The 26378-nt window shown below is 39.8% G+C and overlaps 2 pseudogenes; one reads left to right on the forward strand and one right to left on the reverse strand.

The window, feature by feature from the left end:
* Positions 1-1321: 1321 nt before the first annotated feature.
* Positions 1322-1768, reverse strand: LOC101434646 (RNA-binding protein 3 pseudogene; annotated as a pseudogene).
* A 12029-nt stretch (positions 1769-13797) lies between these two features.
* LOC139437699 (claudin-17-like) lies at positions 13798-15382 on the forward strand (annotated as a pseudogene).
* The last annotated feature ends 10996 nt before the right edge of the window (positions 15383-26378 follow it).

Raw genomic sequence — 26378 nt, forward strand, 5'->3', positions numbered from 1 at the left:
GTTCACTGAGCATCTTGGGCATATGTGTTTATGTCTTTTGTTAAATTTGAGAAGTTTTCAGCCATTCTTTCTTTGAATATCTTTCTGTCCCTTTCCCTCGTGTCTCCTTCTGCCCCACAAGGTATATATTGGTATGCTTGATGGTATCCCACAGGTTCCTCAGGATCTCTTCACCTTTCTTCCTTCTTTCCTCTTTTTGCTCCTCAGACTGGAGGAGTTCAATGATCCTATCTTCAATTCACAGATTTTTCTTTTGCCAGCTCCAATCTACTGTTGAACACCTCTAAGGAATTTTAACTTCTGTTACTGTGAGCTTCAGCTCTGTTTGGTGCCTTTTCATTATTTCCATCTCTCTATTGATATTCTCTTTGTGTTCATCCATTGTTTTCCTTATTTCCTTTGTTCTTTGTCCAGGTTTTCCTTGAACTCTTTGAATATATTTAGGACAATTTTTAAAAGCCTTTGTCTGATATGTCTCAGTTCTGATTCCTCTCATCAGTGGTTTCTAAAGTTTTAATCACCTACTTTGCCTTGACCATGACTTCCTGTTTCTTTGTGTGTCTCAGAAACTTTTGTTGAAACCTGGACATTTTGATATTTTAATATAGCGTTGGAATTTAGACTAAGAGCCATCTGTTCCTTAAGCTTGTATTCAGCTAGTGTTATCATAAAGTTTTCCTTGAATGTCAGGAGCTAAGGAGGAGAAGGGAGAGGGAGGAAGGGGGGCGGGGAGGGGAGAAAACACCTCTCCCAGTCTTTGCAGATTGACCTGAGCAAGTTCTCTCTTTCAGGGCTTATCCATTCAGTGAATTTAGAGAACAGCTCCAGAGCCAAAGTATAGGGGACCTCATAATTTGGGGTTGCACAGTGGCCCTAGGAAATCCCCCTAGCAATTCTGCCATCTATATGGCAATGAATGTCCCCTCTTCCCTAGGAAATTTACTAGGCAAGAAAACATTGTGTACAAAAATTTTTAACATCCCTAGACGTACAATAATTTAAAAAAATATATCATTCTGACCAAACTTTTTTTTTTTGTCAGAGCCAATAATCCTGAGAGTCCAAACTAAAAAAAAAAAACCTAGTAAAAGAAAAATACTCAGACTTTACAGTGTCCCAGAATGTCTCTTTAAATGGATGGAGGAAAAAAAGAAACACATGGAGCTTTCTAAAAGGTCTTTGACAGGCTACCCTGGGAGCTCAATTCAAAAATAGAAGTTTATGTGCTAAAACAAAGATGTTTCAGTGCAGCTCCAAAATACAGCCATTTGGAAGGATGATGCTGGATCAGAAGAATTTTTATTCCTAATATGCACACATATTACATTATGTGTGCATGTCTTATCTTGGTTTTTAAATTGTCTCTATAATTCCCTCCAGAGCAGTGGTCATAACCACACTGGTTTCTGTCACCATAGTCCCTGGACCTTCCATATCCATATCCATATCCTCCCGGCCAATTGTCATACTGGTTGCTCCCATATCCCTGGTCCCCACCACCTCTAGAGTAACTAGGACCATGCCCATGAACCCCAAAGGAATCCTCTCTGGTTCCTTGGGCTGACTTGCCTGCATGGTCCACATGGCTCTGGTGGCCATCCAGGGACTCCCCATTCATGGCTTGCACGGCATCTGGGGCATGCTCTGGGTTGATGATGGTGATGAAACCAAAACCCCAGGACCACTGAGTCTCCTGGTCCTCAGCGATGACCACTTCAGAAACTGACCCAAAGCTGCTGAAGTGATCTTCAAACTCCTGCTCATCCATGTTGAAATTGAGCTCTCACACAAAGAGTTTCCCTTCTTCAGATGACATGGCAGGGAATTTGAGTCCTACCATTTTAAATGCCCTCTTTCTTGATGGTGTTAACCTATTACTGCAATCTTTTAATTGTTTTCTAAAGCTTTTAGAAAGTTGTTTCTTCCTGTTTTTGCTGATGACTCAAAGTTTCTGTATATGGGTTGGGAGGGTGTCCTAAAGGGTCTTACTCTGCCATCTTGACTGGGGCTGCTGGACGCTGAATGCATATAGTTTATATATGCATATGTAAGTGGAAAAAATGTCTGGAGAGAAATAAACAAAATCACTAAAGCAATTATATGGGATGTATTGTATAAGCTGGATATTTTGTTCATCTGTATTTTCTTTTTCTACCATAATTGACATTGCTTTTACAAGTGAATCCCACTCTACATTTCAGCCTGGAATCACTACTAGCTGTAACAGTTTGAAATTATTTTATGAATCCCAAAAAGAAAAAGATTGTATTTTTGAACTAATCTATTCCTGTGGGTATGGGGCCCTTTCGATTGGACTTCTTCAGTGAAGCATGGTTCAGTTTGGGTTCCTGCCTTTTCGCTGGGCCTTATATAAACAGAGATTCAGAGGAAGAGATAGACAGGAAAGGGGAGCTCTGCCCTTGTGACCCAGCTATGTAAGAAAGAGGACTCCAGGTTTGCCTAGAGCTGCAGAAAGAGAAGCCCCATGAAGTTGAGAGAGGACCAGAGTCTGGAATTAGCAGAGCACAGAAGCTGGGAAAGAGTCCCCCAAGGGCCTGGATCCAAGGAGCAGCTCAAGGCTGAGGTGATGAGCCCTGCCATATGCCTGATCACCCCGTGGCTGGACACCAGGATCACCAGTAGCTGACTTTGGTGAGAAGACATCTCTGGGTGCCTTTTTTTTTTTAAAAGATTTATTTATTTATTTATTTACTTCTCTCCCCTCCCCCCCCACCCCATTTGTCTGTTCTATATGTCTATTTGCTGTGTCATCTTCTTTGTCCACTTCTGTTGTTGTCAATGGCATGGGAATCTGTTTCTTTTTGTTGCGTCATCTTGTTGTGTCAGCTCTCTGTGTGTGCAGTGCCATTCCTGGGCAGGCTGCACTTTCTTTCATGCTGGGCAGCTCTCCTTATGGGGTGCACTCCTTGCGCGTGGGTCTCCTTTACGTGGGGGACACCCCTGCATGGCAGGGCACTCCTTGCACGCATCAGCACTGCATATGGGCCAGCTCCACACGGGTCATGGAGACCCAGGGTTTGAACCGTGGACCTCCCATGTGGTAGACGGACGCCCTAACCACTGGGCCAAGTCCACTGCCTCTGGGTGCCTTGATTTGGACATTTCATAGCCTCAGAATTGTAAAATGTAGGTAAAAAGATTTTGCCCTAAATAAAACTCCCATTATAAAAGCCAACCCATTTCTGGTACTTTGCATTGGGCAGCCTTGTGCCAAACTAAGACAGTAGCCTATCTAAATGATGTTAGGGTTTCAATGGATTTTTGTATCTCAATCACAAAGGTTAAAGCACCTCTCAGTTCTTTTCTTAGCAGGAAAGCTGAGTCAACAGACCAAATCATCTATATTCTAAAGCATTCTTGAATCTCTTGAGTTCTGTCTCTATGTAATACAAAGATAGATGAGGGAAAAACATGGTCACTAAAAAATGTTGATGGAATCTGAGAACTGGGAATGATTTCTGGCAAAGATAGGTGAAGCGAAAGACTTTCAGATTGGTGAAAAAAATGGAAAACCACAAGAGAAAAAAAAAAACATGGAAGGACCTGGGGTGCTCATTGTTTTAAACTGATTATTTTCATTTAATTCTTACCACAGCCACATGGACTAAAGACTATTATCCCAATTTTGTAGATGAAGTTTAGATTATATAACTTTCCAAAGGTCACCAGTAGCAAACAATGGAGCCTGCATCTGAGGTCAGCAAATAGAAATTAAAGAGATTGCAATTCAACAAAGGAGAAAACAAGGATAACTCACTCTAGGTAGTGAGTTGCACACCACTCGAGGTGATCAAGAACAAGTTATTACACAGTGATTTAGGGGACACCATATCACTGCTGGGTCATTGCAACATTTGAATATACAGGCACTGAGAACCCTGAGAATTCTGTCATCTAGCCTTCTTGCCAAGAATCAAGTTTAGTCACTTCCTCAACATTCAAGCAAAAAGAGTTCAGAACTTCCCGCAGGGATCCAAGTTTCCAAGAATCGACAAAGGGATATTTTCCACATGCCTCTTTTCATTTTTATTTTTTTATCCCTGCTGTTACAATGTTCTTTCTTTTTATTCTCCTTTATTTTCCTTTGAAGAATAGCAATCACATTTTCCATATCTGATTCTCTTCCTCCCCTCCCACCACTTGGTCTTATGTTCTATAAGTGACGCATCCTAAGATGATTTCATTTTTCCCTTCTCAGTACTCCTTTTAGACACTTTCAATCAATATATATCAGCAAGGATGCAGGAAACAGCATACAATGGAAGAAAATGTCATAAAATACTGTTAGAACAGTCCTCAGGGCTCATTTGTTCATGGGACTCGATGCCAAGTTCTGTTGTTCTCTCCCATCCAATGTCCAAAAATCATTCTTGCAGGAATAGTGATTAGAGGCCTGCTGTGATCTTACAGTTAAAAAATGACAAAAGACAACTGGGGCCAATAAAGATGAACAGTGACACACAACCTTCTCTCAGATCTCCTCTGTGGGAATAAGAGTTCAGGACGGTCCTTGCTCCATTCACCCATTCATTCATGAAGCAGCTAACAAGTATGAACAAATTCCCTGCCAAAGAAACAGAAATAAATAAGACTTGGTAGAACAAACCTAGACAGAAAGTTTGCAGTAGAAGAATGGGCTCCAACAACAGCAATAAATTTGTAAATAAATAAATCTCACAAGAAAATCGATTGTTGAAAAATTGGCATTTGTGTCTGCTGTCTGTTCAACAGTCATACCATGCAGTCATTCAATACTTCCAGCTCTGCCAGGAAAGTCTTCTTAACCCCAGTTTATAGGTGAAAAATTAAATGAGATTTGAAAAGGTTAAAATACTCACAAGGTCACACAGTCCAGAAGTACAAGGTCCAGGGTTGGAACCTGTCTCCAAAGTCGATGCTGTTTGCAGGAGAGGCGAAATGGAATGAGAAAAAAATAAAGAAAAAACTAATAACAAATAAAGAAAACAAAACAAAAGAAGATAACAAACAGACAAAAACAATAAAAGAAATGGAATGAAAGACTATGTCTCTTACATTTTAGGGACAATTTATTTTCTTTTCCCCACTTCTGAAAGGTAATTTCCATCAATAATACCTCTCATTAGGTAAGTTAAGGAAGCAGTAAGGTAAGGCAAAGGATAGAGACTGGATGAGAGTCCAAGGAAGAGAGAAGAGAGAAAGAACCATTCCCATTTTCCCTTTTCCCACACCCTTCCAACAGGCATTCGCAGGCACCTGCACACACATACCACATTCGTGACCACACCTGGGCATTTTGTTATCTTTTCTCTCCATCTTCTTTATTCATATCCTGTCAATTGAGGCATCTCTTGAACAAAGCTCTAATTTAAGTCAAATACTTATTTAGAATATTCATAATTGTTTTAGTTCATAGGGACCCTATTTTCTAATAGATTCTATTAAAGCCTGCCATCAAACTAACTGGAACTTAACATACAAACAGAACTTATCTCCACAACTCAATCTCAATAACCCAGAAAATAGAGACCTGGTTTCCATTAATAAATTTACAATTTTGTAGCAAAGTCCTGGTCAGAGAGATAAGAAACAAGAATCCTTTCTGAAGGATATGATTGAGAATAATTGGGAAAAACAATTCATGGTGGGATGTGAGTGGAAGCCCGTGGCAGCTCAATGTAGTTGGCCAATATGTAATATTCTTAAGGGATATTTTTTGTTTGTTCAATCAAAGCCTTTCCCTAGGAGGCACTGGATATGACAGGTATTGTCACCAATCTGGAAGAAAATTGGCTGACAGCAGGAGTGTAAACAATCCAAGCCAATACTGATGATGTCATCGCTGAGCTCTGACAGACTTAGCCTATTGGGTTCTAATGCAGACTGAAGCTTTAGCCAAAGAAAGAGCAGCAGAGTGAAATGGATGAGGTCAGTTCACAGGTCATCAGCATTTCTAGCAAGGCTTGGTTTGTTTTGCTTTTGTTTTTAAATAACCAAGAAAACTGGAATAGAGGAATTTGTGTTTGACAGTGTGGAAGAATATATGGATGGACTGGTACATAGAGGTTGGTGGATTGAATAAAAGTTTTCAAATACTGGGAGAATATGGCCTCAATTTTTATGCCAATCACAATGTAGCAGCTACTGATATGATAAACTTTTAAATTTAATTTGCATTATTAATATTTTCTCCATAACTTTCTTAAGTTGAGTTAATCAAAAAACAATAAATCAAGCTGTGGTTTTTAACATTTGCCAATTTCTACCATGGCCACCAAGGTCTGTTTCAACATGATCTCACTGCATGTGGAGCTGGGAAGAGATGAACCATAACTCACCATTGTAGAGTATTTCCAGCATATAGATAAAATAAATGTAATGGAGAAAAAGTAATTAAGAAACTACAAATGTTGAATACTTATTAAAGCTTTGCTTTTAATACAACTTATTTCCTCACAAATTTCTATCATTAAAATTTTAATAATGGCTGTTTAATAAATAGTTTGCAAAATTCCTGAAAATTTAACAATTGAGGAGCTAACATGCACTGGCACACTGAATATCTCCTCTTGCCTCTTACTTTCTATCCCATTATGTTGAGATAATTTTCCTAATAGTATTTATCACAAGCTAATATTATAGTATTTATTTTGTACTTTATAGACTGTTCATCACACACCAAAGGAATAAACATTCATGAAAGCAACAACCTTGGTGCTTCTCACTATTGTATTCCTGGTAAATGATGCAACCCCTAGCACCATGGTACTTTCTCAATAAATATCTACAAGATGCTGAATGAATACAGGATATAGTGAGAAAAAGACAAGCTGACAGAACCTAGTCTAAAGAGGTACAGGCATTTCATAGATGAAGAAATTCAAATGGCCAATAAGCAGGCAAACTCAACCTCACCGGAAGTTAAAAAAATGTCGTTATTACAATTACATGCCTGGCCCATGCCCAGGGACTGTTTCTCACCACACCTCCCATTTGAAGATGGAATTTATTATAAAAAGCAATTCTCAAATGTGGGTTTCCATACGAGATTTTGCCTTGGGAAGCCCACTAGTCTGTACTTTTTTTTTTTACAAGCACTTTAGATGACTAAGAGTCTGAGGATTCAAGGATTTTTCTTTGAAAATCACAGTTAACTGATGGAGTGATCTTAACCCTGGCAGAATATTATCATTACCTGGGGGGCTTATTAAAAATAGAGACTCCTGGCCACCATTGCTTCTCCTTGTACAGAGTCATTGAAGAGTTTTCATTGGGTTTTTCAAGGATTAATTTTTTATGTGACTTTTTTCTGCCTGGTGTAAAGTCTAACAAACAGAGTGTAAGAAAACAGCCTTAGTTACTAATCTTTCCTGTTTTATCTCCATAAGTATAAACAGTACCTAAAGATGGCGCTTATAAATTCATGTGACTTAAAAAAGTATATTTCAGAGGCTTCAGCATTTAGACAGACCTTTCTTATTGTTGGTTTCAAAATATGTCAATACAATTGTATACACAAACACCCATGCTTAGCATTACAGAGGCTGTTGAGTAGAGTGACTGAAGGCATGGACTACTGAACAAGACCCCCTGGGTTTGAATCCTAGCTCTGCCCCCAGCTGGCTGTTTGACCTTGAGCAGCTTTTCTAATTCCCCATGCCTCAGTTTCTCCAAAGGGTGTGGTGAGGATTAAGCAAGCCTATACATGTGAAGCCTTTAGAACAGTGCCTGGCACGTAATGAGTGCTATTATATCATTAATCATCAGGGTAGTGGTAGCCCCAGAAATGCATATATTCAGGGGAGAGGAAAAGGCCTATACCTAAGAAGAAAAATGAACTGATAAAATTTAAAAATTGCACCGACCTGCATCAGCATCTGTGCTTAGCTGGCCCTTGTTAGCTTGATAATAACGGCAATTTAGCATTTACATAAACCAACCACATGATGTGTTGTCTACATTCTCAGCTTCTCTCCAAAATAATAAAAGCTTTCTCCAGTCTTCCAGTGAGATGAACTTCAGATGATCTTTCATTATTCTGGAACTAGTAAAAAAAATTTCAAGTGGCAGCCAGCATTATCTCACAAAGGACTTCTCAGCAACAGGGGAAATTATACCGTTTTTCAAATCAAATCATTCACCAGTGAAGTGAAGCAGATTCTAAAAGGGGATCTGGGATCACCAGGAGAACTGTGTGCCAATATTAGGATCTAGTTCCTGCCATCAAGTAGCTAATGGCTTAAAAAGAGAAAAAGCCCAAATAGCCGTAATTCTCTCTCCAGGTCATATACTCTTTTACCAACACCAATATTTTTCTCCTGGTTACAAATGAGGAAACCAAGGCACAAAAAGGAAAATAATGTAGTCAGGATCACATACTTGGACATTTAAATCATCAGTGTAATATAATAACTACAATGATAAAAGGTCCATAGAGAAGTGGCTCTCAAGGTCCACTTGATCTTGGCATCAGAATCCCTTAGGCACTTGATAAAACTGAATTTCTAGAGAGGGCTGAGGCTTCCATAGTTCAGAAATTTCCCAGGAGGTTCTCATGCACGTAAGTTTGGGCATTGCCTCTGGAGAGTGGCTATTGTTGTTACTATTGTTGGAAATAAATTGCCACTAAGGGTGTGTAGAGAAATTAGTTAATTTAAAAATTAGTTAATTCATTCATTTAATTTAGTTAATTTAGTTAACTAATTAGTTAATTCATTCATTTAAAGTAAGACATGAGTGAGCAAAACTGATCCCCCAGAAGCCTTCTGCCATTGTTTTTTCTTTTCTCTTTCTTTGGTCTCTCTCACGAATACAGTGAAAGCTGCTTCTTTCATTCTTTATTTTGGCACTGTATCAGCACAGTGCAATGTCTCACTTTACGCCCCTCCTGGGAAGGAAGACTTAGAGGGTAGCCGACAGCGGATAAAAGAAAGAAACCAGAACAAGGTTGCTCAGGGCAAGACCTTCTCAGCCATTTAGTTAACAAAGCAAGACAGCCTCCCACCTGCCCCTTTCTAAGAGTCCTCTAGGACTGCTTATCCACAGGATGAACTTTTGCCCTGCCCAGAACGTCTGTGTCTAGAACAGCCCAGGTCTAGCCAGACTGCCCACAGAAAAGATTTTTTAATCACCTCTGAGCTTCCTGGGTGGCGCCGCTCCAGCTGTAATGGTGCCTGCACCGAGCTGATGCAGGCAGAGATAAATAGACCCGGCCACCTGCTTCATGATTCAGGCGGTCGCTGAATGCCAAACCACAGAGCAAGAAGGCTTACCTTACTTGCACTTTCTTGATCAGGATCCTTTATCTCCAAGTCACACATTCTTCTTTTTTTTTTAAGGTTTATTTTGTATTTATTTCTCTCCCCATCCCCATCCCCCTCCAATTTGTCTGCTCTCTGTGTCCATTCACTGTGTGTTCTTCTGTGTCCACTTGTATTCTTGTCAGTGGTACCCGGAATCTGTGTCTTTTTTTGTTGCGTCATCTTGCTGCATCAGCTCTCCGTGTGTGCAGTGCCACTCCTGGGCAGGCTGTGCTTTTTTTGCGCTGGGTGGCTCTCCCCATGGGGCTCCCCTCTGCAGGCACTCCTTGCATGTGGGACTCCCCGATGCAGGCACGGCACTCCTTGCTCACATGAGCATTGCGCATGGGCCAGCTCATCATACGGGTCAGGAGGCTCTGGGTTCAAACCCTGGACCTCCCATATGGTAGGCAGACACCTTATCCGTTGGGCCAAATCCACTTCCCCATACATTCTTTTACCAACACCAGAATTTCTTTCCTGTTTATGGATGAGAAAGTGAAGGCACAAAGGAAGTAAACAATTTATAAATTTATAGATAGACATGACAGATCATGTAAAATATCACTGGATTAACACAAGAAGGTTAATACCTGGGAATATGAGCCAGAGAATGAGAAGATCATCCCATCCAGTAGTGTCATTTGAAAGCTAAGGAGACAGCAGTCTTGAGAAAGAATACCTGCAGCCTAAGATCAGACAGCGGCTGGAACCCCAAGTCTCTGCACATACAACAAATTTTCCACTATACCAGCGATTCTCAACCCTCATTGAATATTAAAATTATCAGAGGAGGCTTAAAAACAAAGCAAGCAAATAACATAAACAGTGATTCTCTGGACCCTGCTCCTGGGAGTCTGATCAGCTAGTCTGATGCGGGGCCCCCACATCAGTGTTTTGGAAAGCACGCCAAGTGATTCTAACGTGAAGTCCAGAGGCGGAACCGCTGATTTGCAGCGGTGGTTCTCAGCCTTCAGCGTATTTCAGAATCACTCAGAGCTGGGTCCTGCACTTAGAGTTTCTAATTCCTTAGGTTTTGGATGAGGCCCAAGAAATTGCCTTTCTAACATCCCCAGGTGATGTTGATGCCACTGGCAATGGACCACATAGTAAGAAGTACTGCACTGCAAGAGAGCAGAGTCCTTCAAAATGATTAGACTGGATTCAGATCCCAATTCTGCCACTTACTAGCTGAGAGAAGATGGGCATTTGCTTATCCTCTATAGCAGTGATTCTCAACTGGGGGCGATTTTGCCCCTGGGAACATTTGGTATCATCTAGAGAAATTTCTGGTTTTCATAAGGGGCAGCTGTCACAACCTGGTATCTAGTGGGTAGAGGCCAGAGATGTTGCTAAACATCCTACAATGCACAGCAAAGCCTCCCACAGGAAAGGATTATCCAGCCCCCAAATGCTAATAGCACCAAAGTTGAGAAACCCTGTTCTTTAGCTTTAGTTTCCTCTTCTAACAAAATGCAGATTATGAGCTACTTGTCTCATAAATTATGTGAGATTAGATGAAATATGACACGAATGCAATTGGCACTGTGCCTGGCTCATAGAAAATTTTTACTGAGTGTCAGTTACTGAGGCAACTCACTTCTATACACAGTCCCCAGCCTATAATTTAAATTCCAAAGACTTTCAAAAGAAATATGGAGGTGGGGGGGAGCAGATGTAGCTCCAGTGGTTGAGTGCCTGCTTCCCACGTACAAGGTCCTGGGTTTGAGCCCCCGTACATCATCCCCCTCCAAATATATATATTTATATATATGGGGGGAGGGGCTTCTGTAGCATGTAGAAATTGGAACCAGTGTACCGAGGGGTAGTGTGGGATGGACTCAGTCTGCCCCAGGTGCAGACAATAAGAGGGTACATTATCCTCAGCAACTCCTGCTCCCCCAAAACCTTCCCCCAATTCCATGGACCATCTGACCCATCCTTCCAACCCTAGACCCCTCAAGCCTGCAAAGCCCTACCCAATAGTATCCCTATGCCCCATCTTATCTATGTATCTTTTTTAAAAAGGACAATTAAATAAAAATGTTAAAATTAAAACAAAAACAAAAAATGTTTTTAAAAAGAGGGTACATTATCTGTAGGCAATTTAAGACTGATAACAAGCCTGATTGAAATTGGTCTGCTTTTCATTATCATCAAGCATCAGAAACTCTAAGTGATGTTATCTGTTTAATACTTCTCTCCATCTCTAGGGCATACCACTTCCATCACCCCACCATGCCACAGCATGGAAGAATTTATTAAGAACCAGATGGTTTCTTAAGTGATGTACATATATTAACTCATTTAAAAATTTTGGCAACAAACTATGAGGAAGGTCTTAATATTCTACCTAATTGTGATAAGAAAAATGAGACCCAAAGAAGATGATGACTGTCCTCAATGACATAGCTAGTCAGTGGTGGAACTAAGACCTGAGCTACAAAATCACATGGCCTTCAGCACACATGAGGAATCATACTGCACTTCCCCTAATGCATTAGACTTCTTCTATCCAAAAACAGAGCAGCTCCAATGTTAATTTTCCTTATAGTAATAATATTAGAACAAAAAGTAAAATTGTGACAAGTTTTCAGGCCCAAGTCTCCTAGGCCTGGGTGTCAGAGCTATGATCAGTTCACTAAATACCCTCAGCCCCAGACACACAGCAGGTACATGAAGTAAATGTTTGTGGAGTGATTTAATGTTTTCCAAGTTCAAAACAGAGAAATGCTCAAAGGTCTGGTTCCTATGGATGCTTTTGCTTGTAAATGGGTCAGAAAGCAATATCTGCTACCGAGAGCCCTGGGCTTTTCCCAGATATTTGGGGGACCCTTATTTAGGGTTCGTTTGCTTCAGAGTGAGTAAACATTCTTTGGCTTCTTTTGCGCTGAATAATGGTTTCATAGGGTCTCATTTAACAGATAAAAAGTAACATTGATTATTCTATTTTAGGATTTGGTAAAGAGGTACTGGAGTAGGAATTGGAAAAATGCAGCTCCAAGGAGAAACAAATCAGCTTTCTTTGAAAAGATTATGCCTCTAAATTTGCTCCTAAAGACAACATAGGGAAATCAAATGTGTGTCAGGCAAGATTGTAGCCATAAGCTTTCAGCTATCTGAATGTCAAATAAGGTTATAAAGAAAAGGGTTAAATCTAGGACATTCACTCTTTAAGGGAAGACTCCAGAACTGGCCCATGTGGGCAGAGCTATGCAGATGTTATTTAATAGTATTTCCCACAAAAAGAATAGATTGAGAGAGGTTCAAAACGGCTTACGTCTTCACCCGAGAAGGGTAGGAAATAAAAATATCATATGTCTAATGTTCTCAAGAAATGAGTAGTGCCATTTATGTATATATTTTCAGATGGAAGAAATGCCAAAATTTGACTTCAATCATTTTTTGGTAACTTCTTTAAAATGTTACACATATTTCCCTATCACCTTCAAAAGAGCTTACAGCATTTTGATGCTGGTTTGGGGTTTCAATTAGGAAAGCTATTTATAGGACTGTGTATAATAAAATAATGCTCTCCACTGTTCCTGGCGCATTTTGTTCCTACACTTACACTAACTGGCCCCAGCTGGCTGTGCTTTGAGCTCTTGCATTTTTGCTGTTTGTCACAGTCGCCTCTCCCGGGTGCCTCTGGGTTTATCTTTGGCAATCTTGCCTTTCTTCTATTCTATTATTTTTGCCTCTTCTGCTCTCCTGAAGGCTGAGAAACCAGGTGACTTGTTAGAATTGTTTTGAACCTTAAAGTAAGCAAGTTCTAAATGAAAAATGAGTGAGGCAAAGAATTACCTCGACGAGTACTAGTTTCACCTTTAGTGTTCTTATTTCAGGGCTAGAGTGAACCAAATCAACTTCAGATTAGTGTGACTTTACTGTATTTGGGGAATAAAATTAATCTTGTCACCTACTGTTAAAAAGTAAAACCTCTAGGTCGAATTACTATACCTCAATTTTATACCTATCACCAAATTATAAACAGAGGACACTTTTTTATTTTTATTTTTTTATTTTTATTTTTGGTGCTCTCTTTGATTGTGGCTTAACACATATATTTACTCTTCTTACATCAGGGTGATTTTTAAGCAGGGAATTTTCAGCCCTGTAATTAGCAGTTCACAATAGAAGCATTGGCACTTAATTACAGCATTACTAAGACAACAATAATATGAGAAATATTAAAGTTGAATGCATAATTTCTTGACATACCACTGGTTACCTTCTTATTGGCTAGGAAGCAATTATACATGAGTAGTAAATAATCCATACAGAAATGAATGTGTGTGTAGAAAGGCAGTATGCATTTACAACAGGTACTTCTAGTTACGCAAAGTTTAGTCACTGCTGCTGGTCTGGAATAAAACGTCATAGGCAGCCACACTGGACAACGCTATCACAGACTGCTACCGACTCAAAGACCACACTGTGTCTGGATCCTGAGCATCTTCTGCCATTCCAGGTTGGACCAGTCTTCAAGGTAAAGAAGATGGCATTTTATCCCCTGCAAATTGTTAGGCTGGTTCTTGAGTTCTTTGTCATGATTGGGACTCTTGCTACAACCGTTTGTCTCAGTGAAGAGGGAGAGTATCAGCTTTTTTTTCTCTCTCTCTTTTTTTTTTTAAATGTTACATTAAAAAATACATAAGAGGTCCCCATTTACCCCCCACCCCCCTCACTTTTGGAACACTGCTGTACCACATGGATAATGGTTTACATTGTAGCTTACACTCTCCCCCAGTCCTCCCAGTGGGCCATGGCAGGACATACAATGTCCAGCATCTGTCCCTACAGTACCACCCAGGACAACTCCAAGTCCTGAAAATGCCCCCACATCATATCCTTCTTTCTTCTCCCTACCCTCAGCAACTACCATGGCCACTTTCTCCACATCATTGCTACAGTTTCTTCCATTACTAATCACAATAGTTCAATAATAGAGTATCAGTAAATTCTCTCTAATCCATACTCTATTACTCCTTCCTGTGGACCTTGGGATGGTTATGTCCACTCTACCTCAATATCAAGAGGGGGCTTAGATTCCACATGGATGATGGATGTAATTCTCCTACTTGCAGTTGTAGGCACTCTTGGCTCCTTGGTGCGGTGGTTGACCTTCTTCACCTCCCTGTTAGCTGGCCAGGGTAAGTCCAATGAACCAGAGGGTAGGAGTTGCAAGTCTGCTGAGGCTCAGGGCCCAGCTGTCACAGGTGTTAAAAAAACTGCTTTTTGACTTTGAATAAAAGGGGGAAATGGAAAGGACAAATGAGCTTATATGGCTATGAGTCTCCAAAACTTAGTCGGGAAGTCATCAGAGGGGTCATGCTTATGCTTGCCTCAGCAGGATCCTAGAGACAGTCAAAGTAGATACAACCCCAGGTACTGGCTCTCCTGAAGGTACAGAGACCCACAGGTTCTACGGTCATGGCAGATGGCTATGGAGTTCAGTGTTGTGTCAGTTGGCCCTACTTTGGAGTTTGTGTTCCTGAGTGTGATGGAGTTGAACTCAGAGGTGACCTTTCTACACATGCCTCTTCTGTCACTTTTACTGAACCTGTGGTTGGTGCTGGGGTTGGTGTATTCTCAGGAGAGTATTGGCTTTTAATGGCTGCAACATTATTGTTTTTGAAAGGCTCTGGGAAGGGCTCTGGATGAATTGCATCTGACAAGCCAAGGTCAGGTTACAGTGCAAGTTCAATGGTTCTCTGCTGGCTCTTTCACCTGTTCTGGAAGCATTCTGGACACTCATATGTGTGGTCGTTGCTCTTTCCTTGTTTGACCTATTTATTGGTATCTGGCATGAAGCAAATTCAGTACACAGGCTCTACCAAGAGAGCCAAAGCATACCTTCTGGGAACATCTGAAGTCCTCCTCATCTGATGGATATCTTCATCCTGATTCCAGTGTGTTGGACAGCCAATATCATCATCAGAGATTTCTACAACCCAGTCATCCACACAGGTCAGAAACGAGAACTGGAAGCAGCTCTTTTCCTTGGCTGGGTGAGCGCAGCTGTCCTCTTCATTGGAGGGTGTCTGCTCTGTGGGTACTTTAGAGTGAGTTCTTATCACTAACAGTGTATGAACAGAGGTTCACTAACTCCTTACTGGACACCTTGCATGTGGACCTGAACAAAGAATAGTAACTATACTGGAACATCTTAATTGCATGGTTGGCTACAGTTCAAACTTCTTGGTGTGTATGATGCAAGCAATCCCTCAGGCAATTCTGGTTTCCTGGTTAACCAAAGTCAGTTACTGGTGATCCTGTAGCCCTGCCATGTGGCAAAGCTGGTGGCCATCTCTGCTGAGGCCCCTGCCTTCCTCTCCAGAATCTACCATCTCCTGGAGCTCAGCTGCGGGCAACCAGGCATACAGCATGTCTTTTTTCAAGCCTCCTCAGTGTCAGTAGCTCTGCTTTCTTCCCAAGTTCAGCTGTGGGCTATCAGGCATATGGTAGGAATCATCTCCTCATCCTTGAGCTGCTCCATGGGCCCAGTTCCTTGGGGGATTCTTTTGTGACTCTGTGCTCTGCTGATTCCAGACTCTGGGACCTTTCTCAGCCTCTCAGGGCTTCTCTGTTTTCCTGCAGTCCATCCTCTCACATGGCAGGATCAAAAATGGTGGCTTCCTTTCTCTCAACACAAGACACTCTTGAACCAGGTAAGGCATATATTCTTATTTCAGGTCTTCAAATAAGGAAATGATGACTCAGAGTGATAACTGAATTGTCTAAATCAGGCAAAGAGATCTTTAGCAGAGGAACTCAAATTTGGCTGTGTATAAGAACACTGAAGCTGGTTCTTCCAGATGAATTATATCAGTATTTCTAGGTAGCAAGGTCTAGGCATCAGTATTTTTTAAAAGTTACCTAGGTACCATTCTCAATAGCACCAAAATGCCTCAAAGACCTAGGAATGAACCTAGAAAAGATCAAGGAGAAACTGAAAGTATTTTACAAGATAGAACCTAAATAAATATACCATATACATGAGTAAGAAGAAGACTCAATATGTAAAACTGTCAATTATCCCAAACTGATCTATATATCCAATAAATCTCAATCAAAATCCCAGTAGTTTTTTGTTGGTGGAAATTAACAAGCTGATTCTAAGGCTATAATGAAATGTGAATAGCCAAAAATAACCAAGACAATTTTGAAGAAGAACAAATCTATAGGCTTACATTCAGATAACAAGACCTATTTTAAAACTACAGTAGTTAAGCCAGTGTGGTAGTGTGGTATTGGTACAAGGATACACAAGTAGATACATGGAACAAAATAGAGTCCAGAAACATATCCTCACATATATGGTCACCTCATTTATGACAAATAAATACCTAGTGCAGTTGAGAAAGCTAAATGGAACTGGGTCAACTGGATATCCAAATGGTAGGGGAAAAAATATCTTGACCCCTACTTCACACTGTATGCAAATACTAGTCCCAAAAGGATTGCATATGTAAATGAAAAGATAAAATGATAAAGGTTTTAGAAGGAAAATTAAGAAAATACAGTTATGGCCTTAGAGCAGGTAAAAATTTCTCGAATAAATACTAAAAGTTCTAACGGTAGAGGAAAAATCTGATAAATAAGACTACATTAAAATTAAGAACTGCTGTTCATCAAAAGACAGTATTAAGAAAATGAAAAAAGCAAGCCACTGAGTGGAGGAAGATATTTATAATACATACATCCAACAAGGACTCATATTCAAAATACATTAAGAACACTTACAAACCAAAAAGAAAAAAGTAGATGACACAATCAAAACTTAGGCAAAAGACTTAAGCAGTAACTTTAAAACAGTGCTTATGCAAATGATCAACAAACATGAGAAAGTGCTTAACTTCATTAATCGTCTGGGAAATCCATATTAAAACCACAGGGCAACACTACTACACACCTACCAAAATGGTGAAAATGAAAAAGACACACAATACCATGTGTGGAAATGATATGAAACAATGGGAATCCTCACAGGCTACTGGTGGGCATGTGCTTAGAATAACCACTTCGTAAAACTGATTGACTATCTACTAAAGTCAAACAAATACATGCATGCCTTATGACCCAGAAATTCCACTTCCAACAGAAATATATACACAATAGAAATGCCCACATGCATACCAAATGACATCTCCAAGAAGGTTCACAACAGCACTATTCAAAATAGCCAAAAACCAGAAAAGTAACTAAATGTCCATCAAGGGTAGAACAGATAATTTTATCTTCACTCAGGATATGTACCATGAGAACAAACAAACTAATTCTACACACAAAAACATGGGCAAGTCCCAAATATTATGTACCCCCAACTTTGGGTACTTTTATGTGTGTACGTTATACTCAATAAAAATTAAACAGAAAATTCCCCCAGGTGATTCTAATATATAGTCAGAGTTTAGAAGGATACAGAGAAGAAAACACTATCAACCTTACTTTAAAGATACTAAGTGTTTTCTTACCTATTAACTTCAACCTGTCCCTTGACAGTAAAATCCACTTGTCTTCACTGCAGTGGTTACAAGATGAAGTTATCACTAATTAGGGCTGCAAATAAATGTCCCTATGACCTTCCTGAATAAATGCAGTGCTAATGCACAGGGCATGACTACATTATGGGCAGATTCTATTGCAACAGATATTAATGACCCATCACTGTACTGGGTACCTTTGATCCAAGGTATAAGAGAGTATGCATAATAATGAACTGAGTTACTGGCACCAGGCTTCTAGAACTCACTTAATGTTTCACTTGTATCTGGTCTGAAGACCCGGTGGGACCATCCTATCCCCAGTCAACAGCACAGTCTTTCTTGAGCTTCCACCTACCATATGGGAGGACTTGGGATAGATCCCTGGGGCTTTCTGGTGAAAAAGAATAGAAAGCATGCTCATGTGGCAAGCCAGTGCCCATACAAGTGCCCGCATGGTGAGCCAGTGCCTGCACAAGTGCCCTTGCGAATTCCCGTGTGGTTAGCCAGTGCCCTATGCAAGTGAGTCACTCAGCAAGATGATGACTCACCAAAAGAAAGACAAGGGGAGAATCAAGGTGAAGCACTGAAGAAACCAGGAACTGAGGTGGCGCAATTGACAGGGAACCTCTCTCCCAATCAGAGGTCTCCAGGATGGAAACTAGTGAGTCCTAGAGGAGATAAAATGAGAAGAGGAGACAACACAGACAGAAAAAAACAACAGGGTGGGAGGAGGGGAAAGGGGGAAAGGGGAGAAATGAATTTTAAAAATAAATCTTAAAAAAAAGAAGAAAGAAACAAACAGAAAAGTAATGTCTCCGTAGAATCTAGACTTTGCTGATTTGCAGAACACAACTTCATGCTCATATCATTGTCCTCAGGTACTTCCAATAACCAAGGCACAGGCTGACATAGAAAGTCAAAGCAAATTGTCTTTATCTTTCACAGCACATTCTGTCTCTTAAGAAAATGGCCATTGATTATTTGGCCATGGTCATTATGCCAAGGTTTGTTTCATAAACAAACAAAAGATGAGCTAACTTTGGCTTGCATCCTGTCTTTAGTTCACACTTTCTCTGACTGCCATAACTAGAAACTCTAAATGCCCATATAGTAAAGGGTCTTGAGAAATTACCAAAGCTTCGCCTTTTAGGCACAAATTCCCTTCTGCCTATACCTTCCCTCAAACCAATAATATAATCCTTCTGTATCAGAACCCTTGTAATATTTCCAAGAAATAGAAATGTGTTATTTCACTGACTCTAACTTATCCTACAAGTCCCAGATTAAGTGTTCCTTCCTCAGGGCAGCCCTCCATAATTTTCCAGAATAGCTTAGGCTTTATATTAGAAACTTTCATATAATTTTCCTTTATAACACTTAGCCCAATTAAAACTAATTAACTTTTGTGACTCTCTGTCTCATTTACTGATGTTATCTCCAGCATCTAGCAAAATGTCTGGCACATAATAGGTGCTCAGTAAATACTGTTGAATGTATGAATGAATGAATGAGTGAGCCTCCTAAAAAACCTATGCTACTTTTTCATTGTTGGGAGATTTTTTTCATCTCTAAGAGTATTTTCTCTTGCTATAGGTAAAGTGCACTATCTTTTGCTCTGTCCTAAGTGAGATAAATGGCAAACAGGTGGCCAGCACCTCCTAATGTCAGAGCCCTTCATATAATAATAAATCATTACAAAGATACTTACTCTGACATCATATGCCTTGCTGATTTTCTCTGAAGGAGACCTAAGTCATGGCGTCCCACCCCAAAAGGGAGGAGAAGTGAGGAATAGAGTCAGCTATGTCCTCTGTTCATTGGGATTAGACTAGTACTTGGGATGCTGGTGTGTCTGAGACTTTTCTTGAGATCTTGACCAAGTCCCTCTGACTCTCTGGTCTCTATAAATCATGAAAGTAGACTGGTCAAACAAAGGGTAGCCTACATATCTGTAGCCTATCTCTTTATTCATTCATCTAGTGAACAAATATTTTAAGGAGCATATCATGTGCTTAGCTTTGTGCTAGGTCCTGGAGATCCAGTGGTGATCTAGAGAAGTAGGGTCTTCAAGGAATCCAATTGAGATGGAGAAAAGGAGGTGATCAGGGAAGACTTAATGACTTAGGAGTTACTAAATCAGTGATTTAGTGGGCACCAGAATCGACTGGAGGTCTTGCTAAAATAGATACTGCAGGATCCTACCCCCAGTTTCTGATTATCTGGGGTTGGGACCTAACAAGTTCCCAGATGGGACAGGTTGAATTACAAAAAAAGTCTTAATCTCAATCCATTCCCATGGGTGTGAGTACATTGTTAAGACAAGACCTTTTGCGTAGGTTATTCTTAGTTAAAGTGTGGCCCAGCTGAATGAGGTTGTGACTTAATCTTATTCCTGGAGACTTTATGAAGAGAAAGCCACAAAGGACAAGAAGCTGGAAGTCAATGGAACCCAGAAGGTAGAAGAGAAGGCATTGCCATATGCCTGAAAAGCCAAGGACCCAAGGATATCCACACCAGCTCCAGAATGCCAGTCTACAGGGAGTAAACATCTTCTTGCTAATGCCTCGATTTTGGATTTCCCCTAGCCTCAGAACTGTAAGCCAATAAATTCCCATTGTTTAAGCCAAGTCATTGTATGGTATATATATATATCTTGCCACTGGGAAACTGAAACACCAAGTGATGCTGATGCTGCTGGTGACCTGGGGACCACACTTTGAGGACCACTGACTTGGATAAAGTGGAGTATTAACTAAGAACATAGTTAGCCAATAAATATTTGTTGTATGAGTAAATGAATGGATGACTCAATTAGCCAATCAGTGAAAATCCACCAATGTATCAATAGCACAAAAACCTTATAAGAGAAGGTCATAGAGATGGATTTTTACAGAGTTTTATTGCAAAGCAGTGAAAGATTCTGCTCCTTCTTTTCTTGTGGTCCCTAACATGACTCATCACTAACAAAAATGGTATGTCTGGAATTAATCAAGCTGCTTTTCCCTACTTATGGCTTGTTCTATCTGGAGCTGCAATGGGCATTGCCTCCTCTGGCATATAATTTGGGCTGACTCATTTCCCAAGTCACTGACAAAAAGGTCAGCATGACTCCAGTTCACTGCTGAAGGCATATCAGGAGCTATTGATCAAGAGTCACACACCAGAGAGATTAGCCATTTTCATTTGGGTTCTTTCCTGGCTGCCTTGCCAAGGATCCAGCAGGTCAGTTGAACTAAAGGTTAAAACCTCACATTGGCATATGTCTTTGGATGGATTATGCAGCCGACAGCATAGAAAATTACAACACTTGTCTAATAGAGAGTGCTTATATGCAAAAGCTTTGTTTGCATTTGACAGAGGTGTATGCAAGTCCTGAGACTCTGTCACCTATGAGGTATATGATCAATTCCTTCTTCTAAAACAGGCATATCAGTAAGAATCAACTCATAGGACTGCTCTCATGCTTCTATAAGTAAAACACATAATGCATTTAGCACAATGGTGATCGCATATTAACCACTCAACACATTTTAGCTTAGCTTTGTTATTTACTAGTGTCTCAAACTTTCTTCATCATATTTATTAATGATTTTATCTATGATCTTTTGTAAATAATATACTTACAGTTGGCACATAACCTTCAATTAACCTTAGGCTAGATATATAGGAGGAATTGCACTGCTTGGATTTCCAATTTAGGGCCATAGAATGGAGTGATTCATACACAGCTAGATTCCTGTTGCCAAACAGTATAAAGCTTCCCACACTCGACCTGGATTCATTCACTGTTAAAGGTACGAAGAAGATAACTATAGAAGAAGATATTTGTATTCCTTGAAATTAGTTTTAAAACAAAAGGACAAATACTTCCAGTCTGAACAGATCCCCAAAACTTTTCTTGAATCTGGTGGTATTCCCTAGGATTTGAACAACTGAATGAAGGATGCTCCCAATCATTTTGGGTTCAAACACACCTAATTTAAATCCTCCCTATACCACTACAAGCTAAGCTATGTGATCTTGGGTGAGTTACTTAAGCTATCTATGTTTTTATTTTATATTCTTAAAAGTATAATATGATTAATGGAATTATTGTATTAAACCAATCAATGTGTTTTCCAATACCTGAAAAAATGCTACAGAGATGTCAATTATGTGAATTCTTAGCATCTTCTCTCGTTGTGTAACCCTCATTCTAATATCACTGGATTTGTTGAAGAAGTCCATGCTCTTAAGGATTGGAAAGGTTTCAACCATATCCCTTTCAACCCTCTCTTTTCAATATAAAAGCCCTAATCCTTTTAGAGAGTCCCCATTTCTTTCATCCTTTTGAATGTTGTAGTTGCCCGGTAATTTCTCCTACAGCTGCTTCTTAGTCTTTCTGGCAACACTAAATAAGACCCTTTTAAAGTAGGCCTTTCATCCACATTGCCAAGTACAGGGCCTTGTCCATAATAGGCACTCAATAAATATTTGTTGAATAGATGAATAAATAAAGGCAGCTAAGACATGCAAAGTAAGCAGGCATTAAGCTAAAAATAAGGCAGGCTTTGTTCTTCTGTAGACATGCAATGGGACTAAATTACTACAGCCTCTTCAAAGAGTTCTTCCAAATCAGTCATTCATAAGGAATTATACAAAGCCCTATTAATCATAATGCTATTAAAAAATTCAAGGCTGGGAAAGGGGACTGTCTCCTCTGCATTAGGCTTTTAAAAGTTTTTACTCTTGCCAAAAGTCACCGTCATCTAGACAAAGGCATATTAAAAGAGAAAACACCTCAGAATTTATCTCCAGGTGCCTCTGGTGACTGAAAATTGGCAAATAGCCAACTAGTTTGGAATCCCATGAACTGTTCTTAAAAATATAAATTAGATGGTTTTACTCCCCTGTTTAATACTAAGCAATGGTATTCCATGGTATTTAAAATAAAACCCCAATTCTCCTTTTTGTTCATTTACCATCTCCCCCAAATCCTGACCTGACACTCTTTATCCCATAATAAGAGATCAACAAATTTTCTGTAAAGAGTCAGACAGCAAATATATTATATTTGAGAGGCTATACTGACTCCATTGCCACTATTCAAGTCTGCCTTTGTAGCATGAAAGCAGCCATAGAAATTGCATAAATGAATGAGCATGGCTGTGATCCAATGAAATTTGATTTACAGACAGTAGGTTGGATTTGGCTCATCAGCTGTAATTTGTCTAGTCCTGCCCTAAGATAAAACCCTTTCCATCAATCACTCTCTATGCCCATATCCATGTTTTTCAGATTTGTTTGTTGTTTATCTAGATTGGCCACTAGAATGTGAGCTTCATGAGGACAAAACAGGTTTTGTTGAGGACACTACTCCAGGACCAAGGACAGTTCCTAACACACGGTATGTGTCAGAGACTATTGGTTGAATGATTGGCATCGTCTCCTATTGCTTTTGCTCTCACTCACTACCCTGTTCTTTGAACATTCCAGGCTTTTTCTTACTTCCTGGTTTTTGCAATCGCCTTTGACCTCTGCCAGATCCTTCCTTCTAATCTTTATATGTCTGCCCCTTGCTTTCATTCAGGTTTCATATCAAATGTACCTCTTTGGAGTTGCCTTTTCCAAAGTTTCCCAGAAACCTTAGCCACTCTGTGTAACATTATTATGTCTTATTTTCTCTCGTAGCTTTTATTAAGATCTTGAATGTTTTTATTTGATTCCTATACATCTCCCCCATAATCCAGAAGGTTTCTCAGCCTCCTTCAAGTCTAGAAAAGTACATGGCACATAGTAGGTTTTCAATAAATATTTGTCTAGAACAGTAATTTTCAAACTTTAATGTGGCTATATGTCACCTAGGGATCTTGTTGAATGTACCTTCTAAGTCAGTAGATCTGGAATGGAGCATGAGTTTCTGTGTTTTCTAACACCATCCCAGGAGAAGCTGATTCTGCTGGTCCATGGACCACATTTGCAGCAATAAGGGACTTGTGAATATTTTTGACTGCTAGGTAAAAGTACTCATCTCTTGAGCAGAAAATGGATTGTAGTCTGAAGGTACTTCAAAAGCAATCTAAGACATTTGCAGCCTGAGCCAAAGATCAAAGTGAGAGACCAATCCCAAACAAAATACATATCCAGTGCAAAATACTGAGGACAGATTTTCCTGAGTCATTTAAGTGGTTTTGGCCACCGGCATCCAATCTTCAATAAATGGAAATTGGCAACATTTCCCATATTCAATTCACCTTGAAAATGCTGAATCATCTATGGGGAACCAAAATGATTGTCTTCATTATGTGTTCAGTTATGTCTCCTTTTCTTCCAACCACTTTATTGCATATATTAAGAGAGTAACCAACTCATTGTGGTAACAATGAGAGACCTCATGTGCATCACAGAATAATGGGCAATGGATGCTAGTGCAACCTGATGCTGACCTGACCAGAAAGAAGACTCTCCACCTCAACACTAAAATGGAGCATATCCAACAGGGAAAATGCAATATGGCAGAGTAATTAAAAGCAACTGCTCTAGTCTGATTACTACTTAATCTGTGTGACCTCCAGCCAGAACCTACATTTTTCATACCTGAGTCACTTAATCTTAAATGGCATAATAATGGTACCTTACTCAGAGCTGTTGTGATAATTAAGGGAGGTAGTTCTTGTGAAGAATTCAATACTGTGCATTGAATTCTGTGCCAAGTGTGAGTATTCATGAAAATCAGCTGGAAATATTATTCTGCTCCTCCATAGAATATTATCATATTGATTGCAAGTTATCTTATATGCTAGAATTTACAAAGTGGCTGTTGACATAATAGTCAATAGAATTATTTTAACACAGTAGTGAAGACATAGAGAGCTTAATATGTACCCGTCAATATATTAAGGGCTATGTTGTCTCATTTTGCCCTGAAAACAAACCTATGAAGAAGATATTGGTGTCTCCATTTTGCAGATGGGGAAACCAAAGCTCAAGATGGTGAAGAGATTTGCTAAGGAACACTCAGCTAGTAGGGCTGAAGTAAAGATTTGAGCCCACGTATGACTGATTTCAGTGCTCAAGCTCTCATTCTCACTGTAGAAATATTCTATATGACAAAGATTTTCCACAATGAACATAATGTGCTTAACCTTCAGGGCTATTCCTTGATGGCCTTGCTACTCTGTTCTAGTTATCTACCATTGATTAATCACTATCCCAAAATTTAATCATAGAAAACAATAGCAGATTCTAGGCACCAGGAATTCAGAAGGAGCACAGTGGAAGGCTGTTATTCTCTGATTATAATGTGTAGAGACTCAGATAAGAAGACCTAGGCTAGGGAGTGACCTAAACATCCCAGAGCTGGAGTCACCTAGCCATTTCTTCACACATTTTTGGCATGTGGGCTGGGAGGACTGAAAGGTTGGGCTCAGCTGGGACCATGGATGAGAGCACTGATGATGCGTGGCCTCCCCATGTGGCTTAGACTTCTTACACTATGTGTCCTGAAATATAGTAGCCCAAGTGGGAGTACCTAGAAAGCAAGCATCCTCTGATGTCTTCAGACTTGCTCTGGAAGTCATGTAGTATCAATTACTTTGTATTCTATTGTACACATGATTCACTAGAAAACCCAGATTCAAGATGACAGGAGTTAGATTTGGTCTCATGATGAGGAACTCAGGGCACAATTACAAAGAGCATCTGGGATGGGAGGTATTATAGCTGCCTTCAGAAAATGCGTGATAATATGAAAAGGTTTGCAAGAGAACAAAGGCTTCTCTGACAGCCTCACATGATCAGGCAATGAAGAGGAAAAGAAAAATTTTCCCAATGTCTTGAACACCATCAGAAGAAATCCCTTTTCAGCATGTAGCATAGCGTCAAGCTATGGGTATTAGAATTAAATGAAGCCTGTTGGAATTTTCCAAGAGGTCTTTTCTAGTAAAATCAAAAAGTCTTAAAGTAAAAAAGATTTATCTGAAGAAATCTTGGTGGATAATGTTAACATTTATGAACACCTACAAGTTTACTCTTAACATACATATAATCCTCGCAAGCAATTCAAATAAATAACTTCACTAATTCTCAATAATGAGAAGAAAATTGAGGCTTGGAAACACTAGGTAGATGATCCAGTTTCACTCATTTAAGAAATGGGAGAGTAAGGATTCAGGCTCAGTTCTTACAGACAACTATAGCAATTCAAGGACAATCTGATGATCTTCTTGGAAATTGCTTTTTTATTTCAAATGAAAAAAAGCCAACCTAAGTTGATTCAACTAAATGGAAAGTCATGCTAGTTAAAGGAAATGGCTGGACACAGGATCCCAAACAATGTCATTGTGAATCTCTTTCTCTATCTCTTGGTTCTCCTTTCTTCTATTTTGGTTTCATTCTTAAGCAGGCTCTGCACATGTGGTGACAAAGATGACCACTGCCAGCTCCTGGCCTATATCCTACCATTTGAGGAATACCCAGAGAAATTCAGCTTGTTTCTCTGTAAATTTGAGGAAGTGTCTCTTTTATCTCTTGTTGCAACTAAAATCTAATTGATCTCAGCTGGGTCTCAAGCCCATCCCTGAATCAATCACATGTGAACAGGTAGATAAAA

Source organism: Dasypus novemcinctus, chromosome 26 (assembly GCF_030445035.2).
Source record: "Dasypus novemcinctus isolate mDasNov1 chromosome 26, mDasNov1.1.hap2, whole genome shotgun sequence".
Classification (NCBI taxonomy): Eukaryota; Metazoa; Chordata; class Mammalia; order Cingulata; family Dasypodidae; genus Dasypus; species Dasypus novemcinctus.